The following is a 16,272-nucleotide window of genomic DNA, read 5'->3' on the forward strand; positions in this document are numbered from 1 at the left end:
GTACACAGATTGTATTTGAAATATAATTTTTTTGCCAAATCATGAAGGTATTATCATTTTCGCAACTACTTAAAAATTATTTGCAGAATATTTTTCCTGTGCACCCATGGTGAAATATCATGTTATGAAGTGCATTTAATTACACTGGCCTGTAGGTGGTATCAGAAACTTGCACCTCTTCCAGAATCCCATATTCAATCCCCAGTCAGCCAGACATGGACTGTGAACTGTGACAACCTGTACATGTTCTCAAAACACGTAGCAATGATATATATTTCTATTGTTTAATATATTCTACAATGATCACCTGTAGTGACACGTTTTCCAACTTTGTACAGAAATACATAGAAAAAGTCACATTTTGACATTTGAATTGTTGAATCAATTGTTTTTATTAGATCAGCAAAAATGTATATATCCCATTTAGCAGACGCTTTTGTCCAAAGCGACTTACAAGTCGGCTGGGGCCACTACTTTTACATATGGGTGGCCCTAGCGGGAATCGAACCCACGATGCTTGGCGTTGCAAGCGCCATGCTCTACCGACAGCCACACAGGACCCCCTTCTGGTTACTAGTCCAACGCTCTAACCACTAGGCTACCCTGCCGCCCCAGATGATCAGTGATATTTGTTTTGCTGAAATTGTCTGAATGCAATTTAAAAGTATTTGTGAAGATATGAACATTGTATTCTTACCAATCAGGTTCACTGTATTGAACAGACTTCAGCATCTTCTCCAAAACTCTGACCTGCAGGTTTCCCAGGTGCTTTGCCACATTGATCAGCGCTCCAGAAACAAGCTCTGGATCTGGGCTTGTGCACTGGGCTCTAGAAGAATATCCAAGAGTTAGTGGTGGGGTTGGGTTCAGAACCACAGGGAAGAGAGAGAAGAGGCCGATCACTTAGAGTCCAGATTCTTCACCCTTCACCTGAAGTGTTGCGGACAAATGGGCCATAGCCTTACCTTTTTAACGTGTCCTTGTAGTTCTGCAGGTGAACAAATGAATCAATAATACATGTAATCACTGAAATCAATCAGTTAATCAATAAATCTATCCCAAATAACCTCTAGACAGCACAGAGATATTGGTCCTTACATGCAGGAATGAGATGTCATCAGATACCAGGTCCTTTATGGCTCTCGTTGTGTCTAAAATGGCTGCCATCTCTGTTCATATCGGCAATCTGAAAGGTTTTTCAAAACATTATACTGTACTCCAGCTGCTGGAGGGATTCAGTTCATTTACCCTGCGATTAATGATTGCATTCAAAATTGGATGGATTTATGAGAACATCACATTCTGATCAATCTAAACAGAACAAGGCCTTAGAAAAATGTCGCTTTTCAAAAGAGAACATCAAGGCTGTACAAGTACGACAGAGTAACTGAATTTGATAAGGACCTCTTCTGCACTAGACATTTGCTAGGAGAGAATGATCCTGTTATAGTGAATGTACTGTGTATGTTAGTTGATATTTGGTATTGTACCTTGCAATCCAGAGCAGCCTCATCTACTGGGATACATTCATGTGTTTTATGTTTACTTGAACACTCACACCGAACAGATAGACTCTTCATACTCCACACAGAACAGTGAGTAGCTTGCTGTGTAGACTGCTAACATTTTTAATTGAAACTTTCTCACCCGACATACACAGGTTCTTCAGAGCAAGATCCATCGAATCCTTATAGCATTTTATGCTGCACACTGGACATTCCCATGATTCCATCCGTTTCCAGTATGACTCCAGACAGGCTATACAGCAGCTATGGCCACAGGACAGGAGAACAGGTTCCTTGAGGGATTCAGAGCACACAGGACAGGAGAGATCCTTCTCTGGGACAGATGCCTGGGAGGCCATTTTCCTCACTCCCTAATGGCATTTGGAGTGAGGTTACTTTCAATCTCAGAACTCACCTTGGTTTAGTCAGCAGCTTTCTTACCACAGTGTTGATGAATAGTTTTGCAGTTGTAGTTAGAAGACACAGGACTCAAACTAGCTTACAGAACAGATACATATAGATCTGGGAGATCTGTGTGTGAAGCCAGTAAAATGGGCATTGCTATGTAAACTGATGTGAGACAGTACAGCTCCTTAAGGAGAGAGAGTGGGGGGGGGGGGGGAACAAAGCCATTTTCTAAAAATAAAATGAGTCTGATGCAAACAGCTGAGAACTAGTCTTGTTTAGTGAGCAGGGATTTAAATATCTGTGTTGCTGGAGTAAGTTGTGATTTACTGTGCTAAATTTGAGCCCTGTGGTGACAGAACAGGTCATTAAACACCAGTTTAATGTTACTGTCAGGGACTTTATTTTGGACCGGGGCCTGCTGGGTTAACCGTTACATCCTGCTCTAACACTAGGGGCAAAACATGGAGATCTATGTGTATACATGGGGAATGACCATACTGTACTAAACATACACATTGGTACAGAATACAATTTTAAAAAACAAGAATAAATATGTTTAGTACAGTAGTTTATTCAAAATAGCAGGAGAAAATAAATAAATCAATGTGCAATATCGCAATACAATTAACTGTGTGTGAGAGAGAGTGACAGACAAACAGAACACACCCTGAACACTTTCCCCACATGCCTCTGATCAAAATCAATCTCAAAGCAGTCAGACAGAACATACAACCCCAATACAGTATATTATGTTCAACCTAACCCTGTTGGACAGGAAACATTTCCTGAGAACACAAACCCTTTGACGCATAAAGAACATAATACTGTGTGGTTAAATCCAAAACGGATTGTGGATGAGATAGTCCATTTTCAATTTTTTTTTGGCGCACACCCAGAAGTGTTTGTGTGGAGGTGCTGACTAATGGCAAATAAACTAAAATAAAGTCACACTCCATATATAAACTCAGTCATTTATTGGGTATTTACTAATGTGTCGCCATCACTGTGCCTGAAGGAGGCACAGTGAAGCCGAAACGTTGGTAAACACCCAAAAAATTACTGAGTTTATATATGGAGTGTGTGACTTTATTTTGATATTTAATGTATCAATAATCTGATTATGGCTACAAGTCAGGTACCACAGAGGATTGACTGTAGAAACAGAAGACATAAAAGCAACACTGTTCTCCTCTAGATATTTCAAGGCCCTTCCAACATGGAAGCATGATTACACTAGACTTATAAATAATGGAGGATAGTCCAGTCCTCTGGCAGGAATACAATACCTAAATATGTCCGTTCTTTGAGGTGTATTTTTTGGCCGCTGAGTCTGACCCACCTTGGCCATCTATAGCAGAGCTCACTTAAGTTGCCAGGGTAACAGGACAACAACACCTGCAAGTTGAAGATGCATGAACAGAACCACTAGTCTACAGGCTTTAACACTTCAGAAACAACAACCCTAACCTTCACTTCTTTCCCCTCCCTAAATAAATCCTAAAGAAAGCAATTCCTCAAGTCATCAATCTCTGGGATGCGGAGCATGTTTACATCATGAGGAGTCCTTTAAGTGACACAAAAGGTCTGCATCCCAATAGTGTCAAGTGACGTTCTCCTTGGTCTGCAGTGATCTGAACACATAAGATAGGTGACAGTATACCTACCCGGAACTGGCTTTCAACTATGCAGTTGTTTTCCCATCAGTGCAGATATACAACAAATAAACATGAGGTCGTTCCTGGTCAATACAGTCCTGGTTTTTCCAACGGCTCTGCGCTTACATTGAAGGACTGACTACTGAAGCGCTGGTTCCAGGGTCAGTCCGGGTGGTAAATTCCAAATGATTGACTGCGGCTCCCATGTTGAGCTGAGTTCCTTCAATATTTCTTTAAAACTCAAGAGTTCCTGAATCCAGATTCCATGTGACTTAGTCATAGAAATCCCAATAAATAAATCTCTATGCACAGTTGTATGATTCTACGACCTGTGTTGCATCCCTGGTAAATCCATCAATTGAGCCTGAAGATGAAGTTAGATCTCTGGGTTTAGGAGGGGATGGGTTGGAATGTTATTCAAAAAGGCTGAGTTCCAATCCCAGGATCCAAATCTGGCTCTCTTTCTCCAAACCATGTGCTGGATCTCTTTGTCTCTGGTTCTAGGACGGGGTGAGGTCAGGACTGGTCATCTCTGTGGTGGGGCTGGCTAGACACTCACTGGACTTCAGGCTGGCCAGGGACTTATTGCTGGCTACTGACTGCAGAGACCCACACAGACCTATCAGAGAGGGGGTGTCCTCCTTCCCTGGGGAGCAGTAGAGGGGGTTAACACATGCAGAAAATAAATATTATATATTGGTAGTGGGGGAGAGCACAGAAATGCACACACACACCATGGTGGTGCCAGTGAGAGATGGCTGGTCTAGTGTCCAGGTTGAGTGTGTGTGAGGGCTCCAGAGAGGTCTGGGACAGCTGCTCTAGACTCTGGAAATTCTTCCTGTAGAACACAGAGACATTAGAGTGGACTCTCTGGATGCATCTAAGTAGTGTGATGACGACATTGGAATAACAATTTGGAATGTTAAAATTCATATTCTTTTCACAGGTACAGTCTATATAAATATACAGTGTCACCACATTTGGGTGGACCGTATAAAATCATACTATGGCATGTAAGTGAGGAAGTTGTGGAATAGGAATTTATCCCCGTTTACATACTCCTCCCACTGCCCCACCCTATTCTTGTACAGCATGGTATCCAAGGCAACAGCATTGGTATCCAAGGCACTGGGTGAAGGCCACTGATTGGTCAGATGTGCAGTCAGTTCTTGTCTGGACCTCAAGGAATCGGGTGGGGCAGATGTTACTTCCGGCGCCGACAGAGATGGCCGCCTCGCTTCGCGTTCCTAGGAAACTATGCAGTTTTGTTTTTTTACGTGTTATTTCTAACATTAGTACCCCAGGTCATCTTAGGTTTCATTACATACAGTCGAGAAGAACTACTGAATATAAGATCAGCGTCAACTCACCATCAGTACGACCAAGAATATGTTTTTCTCGACTCGGATCCTGTGTTCTGCCTTACAAACAGGACAACGGAATGGATCGCATGCCGCGACCCAAAAACGACTCCGAAAAAGAGGGAAACGAGGCGGTCTTCTGGTCAGACTACGGAGACGGGCACATCGTGCCCCACTTCCTAGCATTCTTCTTGCCAATGTCCAGTCTCTTGACAACAAGGTTGATGAAATCCGAGCAAGGGTAGCATTCCAGAGGGACATCAGAGACTAACGTTCTGTGCTTCACGGAAACATGGCTCACTGGAGACGCTATCCGAAGCGGTGCAGCCAACGGGTTTCTCCACGCATCGCGCCGACAGAAACAAACACCTTTCTGGTAAGAAGAGGGGTGGGGGCGTATGCCTTATGGCTAACGAGGCATGGTGCGATGAAAGAAACATACAGGAACTCAAATCCTTCTGTTCACCTGATTTAGAATTCCTCACAAGCTGACTCCACACTCCAAGACTGCTTCCATCACGTGGACTGGGACATGTTTCGTATTGCGTCAGATAACATTGACGAATACGCTGATTCGGTGTGCGAGTTCATTAAAACTTGCGTTGAAGATGTCGTTCCCATAGCAACGATTAAAACATTCCCTAACCAGAAACCGTGGATTGATGGCAGCATTCGCGTGAAACTGAAAGCGCGAACCACTGCTTTTAATCAGAGCAAGGTGTCTGGTAACATGACCGAATACAAACAGTGCAGCTATTCCCTCCGCAAGGCTATCAAACAAGCTAAGCGTCAGTACAGAGACAAAGTAGAATCTCAATTCAACGGCTCAGACACAAGAGGCATGTGGCAGGGTCTACAGTCAATCACGGACTACAGGAAGAAATCCAGCCCAGTCACGGACCAGGATGTCTTGCTCCCAGGCAGACTAAATACATTTTTTGCCCGCTTTGAGGACAATACAGTGCCACTGACACGGCCTGCAACGGAAACATGCGGTCTCTCCTTCACTGCAGCCGAGGTGAGTAAAACATTTAAACGTGTTAACCCTCGCAAGGCTGCAGGCCCAGATGGCATCCCCAGCCGCGCCCTCAGAGCATGCGCAGACCAGCTGGCTGGTGTGTTTACGGACATATTCAATCAATCCCTATACCAGTCTGCTGTTCCAACATGCTTCAAGAGGGCCACCATTGTTCCTGTTCCCAAGACAGCTAAGGTAACTGAGCTAAACGACTACCGCCCCGTAGCACTCACTTCCGTCATCATGAAGTGCTTTGAGAGACTAGTCAAGGACCATATCACCTCCACCCTACCTGACACCCTAGACCCACTCCAATTTGCTTACCGCCCAAATAGGTTCACAGATGATGCAATCTCAACCACACTGCCCTGACCCATCTGGACAAGAGGAATACCTATGTGAGAATGCTGTTCATCGACTACAGCTCGGCATTCAACACCATAGTACCCTCCAAGCTCGTCATCAAGCTCGAGACCCTGGGTCTCGACCCCGCCCTGTGCAACTGGGTACTGGACTTCCTGACGGGCCGTCCCCAGGTGGTGAGGGTAGGCAACAACATCTCCCCGCTGATCCTCAACACTGGGGCCCCACAAGGGTGCGTTCTGAGCCCTCTCCTGTACTCCCTGTTCACCCACGACTGCGTGGCCACGCACGCCTCCAACTCAATCATCAAGTTTGCGGACGACACAACAGTGGTAGGCTTGATTACCAACAACGACGAGACGGCCTACAGGGAGGAGGTGAGGGCCCTCGGAGTGTGGTGTCAGGAAAATAACCTCACACTCAACGTCAACAAAACTAAGGAGATGATTGTGGACTTCAGGAAACAGCAGAGGGAACACCCCCCTATCCACATCGATGGAACAGTAGTGGAGAGGGTAGCAAGTTAAGTTCCTCGGCATACACATCACAGACAAACTGAATTGGTCCACTCACACAGACAGCATCGTGAAGAAAAACTAAAACTATTATCTTTGACTCCAAAATGAACTCAAATAAAATATAATGGGGTTTAAGCTTCTGAATCTGGCAGGCCACAATAATATTTAAAAGGTAGATTCAGCAAGATGACAGCGCCATGAGCAGCACTGCAGATATTGGGGGCGTTTGAGTGGTAAGGCCGAAAGCAACCAACTGCAGGCAAAAGTCGAGGAGTGAAGTCAGGGGAGATGCATCTGCAACAGCCGAAAGTCATGTGGTTTTCCAACAGCAAGGCTCAGATCAACATGGCAGTGTTGCCATCGTTTATAAAATGTTTTCTTTATAATGTCTAAATAAACATCTATTCCCCAAATCACACTCAAACTGAAATCCTTGTACAATGTACACTATCAATTAGTGAGAGAGAGGCTCATAAAGCACATTTATTTATATGGTTCCTGTTTCAGTCATGTCTTTGGTCACGTTCGCGTGGGTCAAACAAAACAACCCTGATGATTGGTTGGCAATAGAACTTCACACAATACAGGCGATGGCTGCAGAATTAAGTTGGTGAAGAGCAGAAACCTGCAGTCAATGACCTTTGATCACATTTTTTGTAATGTTCAAGCAGTTGACATGTAGGTGCAAGTCAGACCATTTTTCTCCCACAATGCAACAAACTTTGAAAGGCTTGACAAAAGTGATCCGCTCTAACACGGCCATTGAGATTTGCACGATGCAACATGGTAGCTACGGGACCAAAACAGAAGTTAAGCCTCACGCTCCAATGCTCAGGTGTGGAAATTGACGCACTACTACTGTGTACACGGTACATCATCTTACCGAGTCTATTTTTAAACCTCATAAGGATCAGATTCTCTCCCCCCCCCATTTTCACCTAAAATGACATATCCAAATCTGCCTGTAGCAAAGATATGCATATTCTTGAAACCATTTGAAAGAGAACACTTTGAAGTTTGTGGAAATGTGAAAATGTAGGAGAATAACACATCTGGTAAAAGATAATAAGAAAAGAAAAAGGGCTTTTTTTAACCATCTTTGAAAGGCAAGAGAAACATTATGGTCTATTATTCCAGCCCAGGCGCAATTTAGATTTTGGCCACTAGGTGGCAGCAGTGCATGTACAAAGTTTTAGACTGTTCCAATGAACCATTGCATATCTGTTCAAGACTGCCCAAATGTGCCTATTTGGTTTATTAACACATTTTCAAGTTCATAATTGGGCACTCTCCTCAAACATGGTATTAACATGGCATTATACACACCGATCACGTAGAGGTTAACCTATGACCTGACCCATCACCTTATGTATTACTGGCTCATAGTGGCATTCTGTCCCTAAGACTAAAACAATATATATCTTCATAAAATAAAATAAATTAAAAGGACAAGTGGATCAGAAAACTAACTGAACTTCAAATAACCTTGTGTCACACACACACTTTCCTATACCTGTAAGTATAAGTCCTCAGAAAAGTGGGGACATTTTGTGGGTCCTCACTTGTGAAAATAACTACTTTAGTCTTAAGGTTAGAATTAGTGGTTAGGTTTAGGAGTTAAGGTTGTTGGTCCCCAAGTAGTCCTCACAAGTATAGTAAGACAAGTGCTGTGTGCACTACTCCTGCATTCCCTGTGGTTAAAATGTCACTCACAGCTGGTCATTCCACCCACTTAGATAAACTCACAGTTGGTCCTGGAGCTCCAGTACGATGTATTCTAGTTGTTCCTTCTCCAGTGTGTGAGAGAGGTGTGTGTCTGTTAGTCTCTGCTGAAGAGCTTTGTTCTGAGGAATCACTTGAGACAGCTGGGCCTCTCTCAGACGAACCATCTCTTCCAGATAACACTGGCGCACACACACACACGTTGCACTATTACATTTTTTTTGCAGTAGCAAAACAGATAAACAAGGGAAGATTTTTGTTTTGGTAAAGGAGGCAAAATAGATTTGTACTCTGGTGAGGATGGAATGAATGATATCAAGCTGTGTGCGTTTCCATTTCCTCAAGAGAGCACATTTCCTCAACAGAGCACTGACAGTTAGCCTGACATTTTGATTTCTAACTTTCCAATTATTCCACAGACCTCAGTCTCTCATGCACAAATACACCTGCATTCTATAGTGCAATACAGTGTTCTGCAGCACACACACGTACAATACACATACTGAGACGTTACCTTCTGTTCCAATGCCATGCGGTATTTCTGCTCGAGTCGTTTACACCTGCAGACCCAGCTGCTCTGCTCGGTTAAGATGGCCTCCGCAGTGCTGGTGGCCATCTTTTCAGGGGTGGTGTTCTCGCTGCCACTGCTCCCCAGGGTCCTCAACTCCTCCTCATCACTGCTGATGCTGTTCTCTCTACACAGGGGGAAAGGGCACACTTCAGAGGGTACTACAGAGTGGGTAAGAGTTCAACATATAGGGCACATACAGGGGGAAGGGTACATAATAGCAGGTAAAGGACTAAAAGACTGACTCCCACATACCTCTGAAACGACTTCAGATAAGGCGTATAGTCAATCACCGCTGGGCAGCTTCCATTCAGCCCCTCCCCTTTCAGACAGAAGCTAACCACCAGAGAAAACACTTTCATTGAGACCTTTACTGTATAACCTGAGCGCTGTCTCAGCAACACTATAAATAATATACGGGTACCTGAAGTCAATGGTGTTGAGACCGATGAGTGTATCTGCTAGCAGCCCCGCCTCCTCACCTAGCATGATGGCCCCATCCTCATACCATCTCCTACACAACATAGAAAATCCACACTAGCTCCATCCTCAGAACACCTAAAACCAAAACTCAACTCAGTCTGGTGTTTTGTATTGCCATTGTGTGTGTGTGTGTCCCAGAGAGAAAGACCTGGTGGTTTTGAAGTCCCTCAGGGCAGAGGAGATGTACTCAGACAGCCTCTTCTCCATCAGCACCAGCCTGATCCACGCCCGACCCTGTGGACACACAGTTCTTAAGTTTCCATTATACGTCAGACCTGCATAGAAGCTCTTTAAAACAGACATCATTATAATACAAATACATGCTGCCCTTCCTACTTAGCCACAGTCAGCTGATTGAGTTTATGCACCTGCACGCAAGTGTGCATGCATGGGTGTGTGTGTGTGCATGCATGGGTGCGTGTGTGTGCGTATGTGTGTGCATGCATGGGTGCGTGCGCGCGCATGCATGGGTGCGTGCGCGTTCTCTTGGACAACACTACAGTATTCATTGTTTAAAGCTTCTGAACAAAGCCATCTTTTGTTCTGTGTGTAATTTCATCAGAAAAGGCTGAGAGTTGTGTGTTTTAGATCCGTGGGAATATTGATGTTATCATTAAGGTCCATGGCTCAAGGCTTTCCAGCGTAACCAGCAACCTCTCTCGTGCAGACACACACACACACACCTTAGCTCTGGAGGAGCGGACATTCTCCATACTCTCAATGCTGTGGATGCAGCTGGGAGAGACTTTACTGCAGGCTGCTTTCACATAATCCCAGAAACTACGATGAGTCTCATAACCAAACCACGTAGTCTGACCTGGGAGGAGGGAGCGAGAGAGAGGTACATTTATAGGTGGCATCTTGACTCCTATACCCAGCAACCCTGCAGTGGTCCAGATGAGAAGGGCTTTAAGCATGTGGTGGTGTGTTACTACCTTTGAGTCTGTGACTGAGAATCTGTTCCAGGATGGAGACGAAGTTGGTGAACTCTGGAGAGTCGTCGTCTATTGTGTCTAAACAGGAGCGGTCAATCAACGTCTTTACTGAAAACCTGCACACACACACACACACTTAACTGAGTCTGCAATGGGTTCCAACCGGATCAGCGAGTTTCTCTCTGACATGCTGTTAAATGTGACTCTAGGAGAGGAGATCTGACTGAACAGATGAATTATAGGCTTTAGGAAACACAATCTCTACAGCACACTATCAGTGGAGCGTTGAGAATATACAAAAAAAAATAATATTTTTTTAAATCACTGTCATAAGCATATAGGTAGATTGCACAGAGGTCAGATTGTGGGGCATGACAATGATAGGGCTCCTGACCAGAGATACTCTAATTAGTGTCTAGGTTATTAAGCACCGAGCAGATTTAATGCAATGAAGCAAACACAGGAAATGACTGTGCGTTGATTCTGCAGTACAGGGATGCATCTCAGTAGTCTTAAATAGCCTCATTTCCATGTTGGTCAGACAGAGATGCAACAGTCATCTCTGTGCTGTGGTTCTTGTACTGCAGACACACAGTAGCAGGTTAAGTGGCAGTGGGGTGACTGGGCAGACAAAGCTTCATCTAAACAGGACAGGCATTAAGGTTTCAGTTGTATCCATTACATACAGAGAGGGAGACCAAATCCCCCACTAGAATCCCCATATACTTTAAAGAAGACGGCTTCGACATCCTGCAGGGGGAAATCTATCACTTCCAGGGAAAGGGACATGTACGAGTCTGTGGCGACCAAAATGCCAGAACCGGACCCCTCAGCACACAGGGGGACAAACACCTACCTGGAGGGGACAGCATTCCCGAGTGGCGTAGTGGTCTAAGACACTGCATGTCACTGCAGTACCTGGTTTGAAGCAGTGATTGGGAGTCCCATAGGGCAGCACAACTAGGTCCAGCATCATCCGAGTTTGGCCATCATTGTAAATAAGAATTTGTTCTTAACTGACTTGCCTAGTTATACATTTTATTTAAGCCCCTCCCCCATATACCCCCCTTAGGCACAACAAAAACAGGTCACAATTCCTGCAGCTCTGTTGCACGCTGGGTATGGTATGTACATAGTCAATGGTAGGCTTCAAGGGGACTCCTACGGTAGGTACACCTATAGCTTATCCCTAGACTACTTTATCACTGACCTTAACCGAGTCTCACAGATATATTATAGTTGAAGTCGGAAGTATACATACACCTTAGCCAAATACATTTAAACTCGTTGTCACAATTCCCGACATTTAATCAGAGTAAAAATTCCCTGACTTAGGATCATCACTTTATTTTAAGAATGTGAAATGTCAGAATAATAGTTGAGAGAATGATTTATTTCAGCTTGTATTTCTTTCATCACATTCCCAGTTGGGTCAGAAGTTTACATACACCCATTTAGTATTTGGTAGCATTGCCTTTAAATTATAGAACTTGGGTCAAACGTTTTGGGTAGCCTTCCACAAGTTTCCCACAATAAGTTAAGAAATTTTTAATTTGCAAATAAATTCATTTAAAAAAAATCCTACAATGTGATTTTCTGGATTTCTCATTTTGTCTGTCATAGTTGAAGTGTACCTATGATGAAAATTACAGGCCTCATCTTTTTAAGTGGGAGAACTTGCACAATTGGTGGCTGACTAAAAACTTAATATACAGTGGGGCAAAAAAGTAAAGTGTTCATTCAGTAGTTGTCATTATTACAAATAAATATTGGCAATGGCTTTTTTGATCGGTATCAGCGTTGAAAAATCATAAAGCGGTAGACCTCATATATATTAATATAAATGAATTGGGCACTAGAACAGTCTGCAGCACCCAGCCTCACCCTACTAGAATATGAAGTCAAATGTCTACTGTTTGCTGATGATCTGATGCTTCTGGTCACCAACCAAGGAGGGCCTACAGCACCACCTAGTTCTTCTGCACAGATTCTGTCAGACCTGGGCCCTGACAGTAAATCTCAGTAAGACAAAAATAACAGTGTTCCAAAAAAGGTCCAGTCGCCAGGACCACAAATACCAATTCCATCTAGACACTGTTGCCTTAGAGCACACAAAAAACTATACATACCTTGGCCTAAACATCAGCGCCACAGGTAACTTCCACAAATCTGTGAACGAGCTGAGTGACAAGGCAAGGAGGGCCTTCTATGCCATCAAAAGGAACAAAGTTGGACATACCAATTAGGATCTGGCTAAAAATACTTGAATCAGTTATTGAACCCATTGCCCTTTATGGTTGTGAGGTCTTGGTCTGCTCACCAACCAAGAATTCACAAAATGGGATAAACACCAAGTTGAGACTCTGCAAATATTTCCTCAGTGTACAGCATTAAAAAACATAATGATGCATGCACAGTAGAACTAGGCCGATACCCGCTAATTATCAAAATCCAGAAAAGAGACCACCTAAAATGAAGCGAATCCCAAACCTTCCGTAACAAAGCCATCACCGACAGAGAGATGCACCTGGAGAAGAGTCCCCTAAGCATGCTGGTCATGGGGCTCTGTTCACAAACAAACCCCACAGAGCCCCAGGACACCAACACAATTAGAACCAACGGGAAATCGCAAATCACGAGAAAACAAAAATAATTTTTTCCAATGTGTCAAGTAATTAACCAAAAAAACAGACCAAACTAGAATGCTATTTGGCCCTAAAACAGAGAGTGTACAGTGGCAAAATACCTGACCACTGTGACCGACCCAAACTTAAGCAAAGCTTTGACTATGTACAGACTTAGTGAGCATAGCCTTGTTATTGAGAAAGGCCACCGAAGGCAGACCTGGCTCTCAAGAGAAGACAGACTATGTGCCCACTGCCCACAAAATGAGGTGGAAACTGAGCTGCTCTTCCTAACCTCCTGCCAAATGTATGAGCATAGAGACACATTTCCCTCATTACACAGATCCACCAAGAATTCAAAAAAACAAACCCAATTTTGATTAACTCCCATAACTACATAGTGAAATTCCACAGTGTGACATCACAGCAGCAAGATTTGTGAACTGTTGCCAAAAGAAAAAAGGCAACCAGTGAAGAACAAACACCATTGTAAATACAATCCATATTTATTTTCCCTTTTGTACATCGTTACAACACTATATATAGACAATGTAATTTGAAATGTCTTTATTCTTTTGGAACTTCTGTGAGTCCAGGGGTACGAGGTAATGGAGTTCGATGTGTAGATATAGGTAGGAGTAAAGTGACTAGGCAACAGGATAGATAAAAGTAGCAGCAGCATAGTTAGTGCAAAAAGGGTCAATGCAGATAGTTAACCAATAGCTACCCAGACCAACTATTTAGCGGTCTTATGGCTTGGAGTTAGCAGTTGTTCAGGGTTCTGTTGGTACCACTTGCCATGCGTTAGCAGAGAGAACAGTATGATTTGGGTGGCTGGAGTCTGACCATTTTTAAGGCCTTCCTCAGACACTGCCTGGTATAGAGGGTCTAGAGGGCAGGGAGCCCCGCCCCAGGGATGAACTGGGCCTTATGCACTAACCTAGCGCCTTCCGGTTGGATGTCAAGCAGTTGCCACACCAAGTGGTGATGCACGACTGTATTGGTGTCTGTGGACCATGATAATTCCTTAGTGATGAGGACACAGGAACTTCACAGCCTTGTCTGCATATTAGATCAATGAAACCAATAAACTGTATCTATTTATATTCTGCAGCAGTGTTTGATTGGATCTGAACTCATTCCACAGGATTTATATTTTCATTATTCAGATCATTGGTTCAGGCAGTCGGTCCTGATGACCCAAAGCGATTATTAAGACTAGAGCAGTTGCTCACTATAAACTAACGTATATTGAACCCAAGTGCTCTGCATACATCAACTAAGAGTTTGAGAGCTTGGGACTATAAGGTTCTATCTGCAAAATAATGATTCTGAGATAATTGGCTTTAAAGTTCCAACCCCTCATTAATTTGAAAGGTGTCCGCGATTTTTATATTTTATTCTGTTTCACTTAACATGAACTGGGGTATTTAGACTACTGTATAGGTAGAGAACATTGAGTTATTGACAGCCTTGTTCTGTTCAATCTGGACAAAATGCAAGTAGAACCTTATAGTCCCAAACGCTCGATGTATAGCTCACTGAGAAAGCCTAGGCATTAGCTTAGTAAGCTAACATGAGTCTTCGGGAATCAGGCAAGGTTACTGACCACGTGAGCATAGTTCACCAAACCAACTAAATAATATCACAAGAACTGCACATTAAATGTTTTAGAAAAGTGACATTCCTGGAGTAAACTGACACGGAATTGTGAAAAGCCACTCCAGAAAGGGAAAACAAAGCCTGCTAAATCTTCGGTTGTGGTTTCCTCACCTGTCACCAACCATGGCTTGGAGATGAGATACACCACCTCGCCATGAAAATAAACCGCAGCCCTGGGGACATGCGAGTACAATGCCCACTCCCTGCTTTCTGATAGCAGTGATCTTTAATGGCGATGCACCAGTAGTCATGTGTGGGAGCAGCAAAAAGGGGCTCATGTGGCTACTGATTGAGTGGGAGTATGTAGCATATATCTCATCTATCCAATCTCTTCACTAGAACCACAGGGGGCATTCGGCTGGGTCTGATGGAGCTATACTTGATAAGGCGTTCAACAGCATGATGGTCTCCACAGAGAACGACATCTAAAATGCACACAGACTTTCGTATAATACACACGTGTACATGTGTGAATAGGACAAATATAAGCACCCACCAAACTATGTATGTATACTGTTCAAAGAGCATGATAATTCTCTTAATTTATCTGAAGTATCACAGTTCCGTGCCAATTCATAGCTGTGTGCTGAATTACCTTCGTTCATGTAAAATCTATAGACAATACCGGTATTGAGTTTGGCACCTAATTAATGAAGGTAACTGTGATTCCATGAATGATTAAGCATCATAGGTGGCGGCGACTGGTGTGTATGTGTGACCATTGGAGAACCCTCGGAACAAGTGCGGCGTTATAGGCTACAGTACAATAACACCATCAATACTGTAATGTAAACGCAATGCCACTGAAGCAAGACAACCGCTGGTCGGTTATGTGTGCTATTTTGAAATATAACCTATACCACCAATTACCCTACGGTCTTCAACAGCGTCCACACACAATTACCAGTCGCATGAGAATGCGGTCATTTACCATCTCACCAATTAGTAAATTAACACAATCAAGCCGAGCATTATTTTACCTGCAGACAGTCAGTAGATTCCTCCTCTCCACAGCTCCGCTTCTGGCAGCGTCCTGTTTGCGAGCTCCATGCAGCCCCAGGCTACGTGACGCCATCCTCGCCAGTTAGTCGTATCTCCCCGGTGTAGGTGCCCAGTATTTGCTGTCCCTGTTTCTTTTAAATCAGCAGGTTGGGTTCAACAGTGCACGCCACCGCCCGCGGGCTCTATCCGCGTCACTCCAGCACGCTCGCTCGTTTGTTGAAAGTCAACGTATAGGGCGAGAGGGAGGTGGATGAACAGAAATCACCCAGTAATTTGGGAAAGAAACAGTCACGGGGTTGTGCTAAAACGCCCAAACCAAGTACCGGGATGTCTGAGCGGTTTAAATTCCTGTTTAGAGCGAATTAGGCTACCGATGGTAACCTCGATGGTCTTGGGACACGAAGAGACTTTCTATGTGTGCATCCCAATAGTATAAAAAAGTACTTTA

General features: G+C 43.8%; 1 pseudogene; it reads right to left on the minus strand.

Moving 5' to 3' along the window:
* Positions 1-2,986: 2,986 nt before the first annotated feature.
* LOC135521343 (RUN domain-containing protein 3B-like) lies at positions 2,987-15,981 on the minus strand (annotated as a pseudogene).
* Between the last annotated feature and the right edge of the window lie 291 nt (positions 15,982-16,272).

This window comes from Oncorhynchus masou, chromosome 29 (assembly GCF_036934945.1).
Source record: "Oncorhynchus masou masou isolate Uvic2021 chromosome 29, UVic_Omas_1.1, whole genome shotgun sequence".
In the NCBI taxonomy this organism is placed as follows: Eukaryota; Metazoa; Chordata; class Actinopteri; order Salmoniformes; family Salmonidae; genus Oncorhynchus; species Oncorhynchus masou.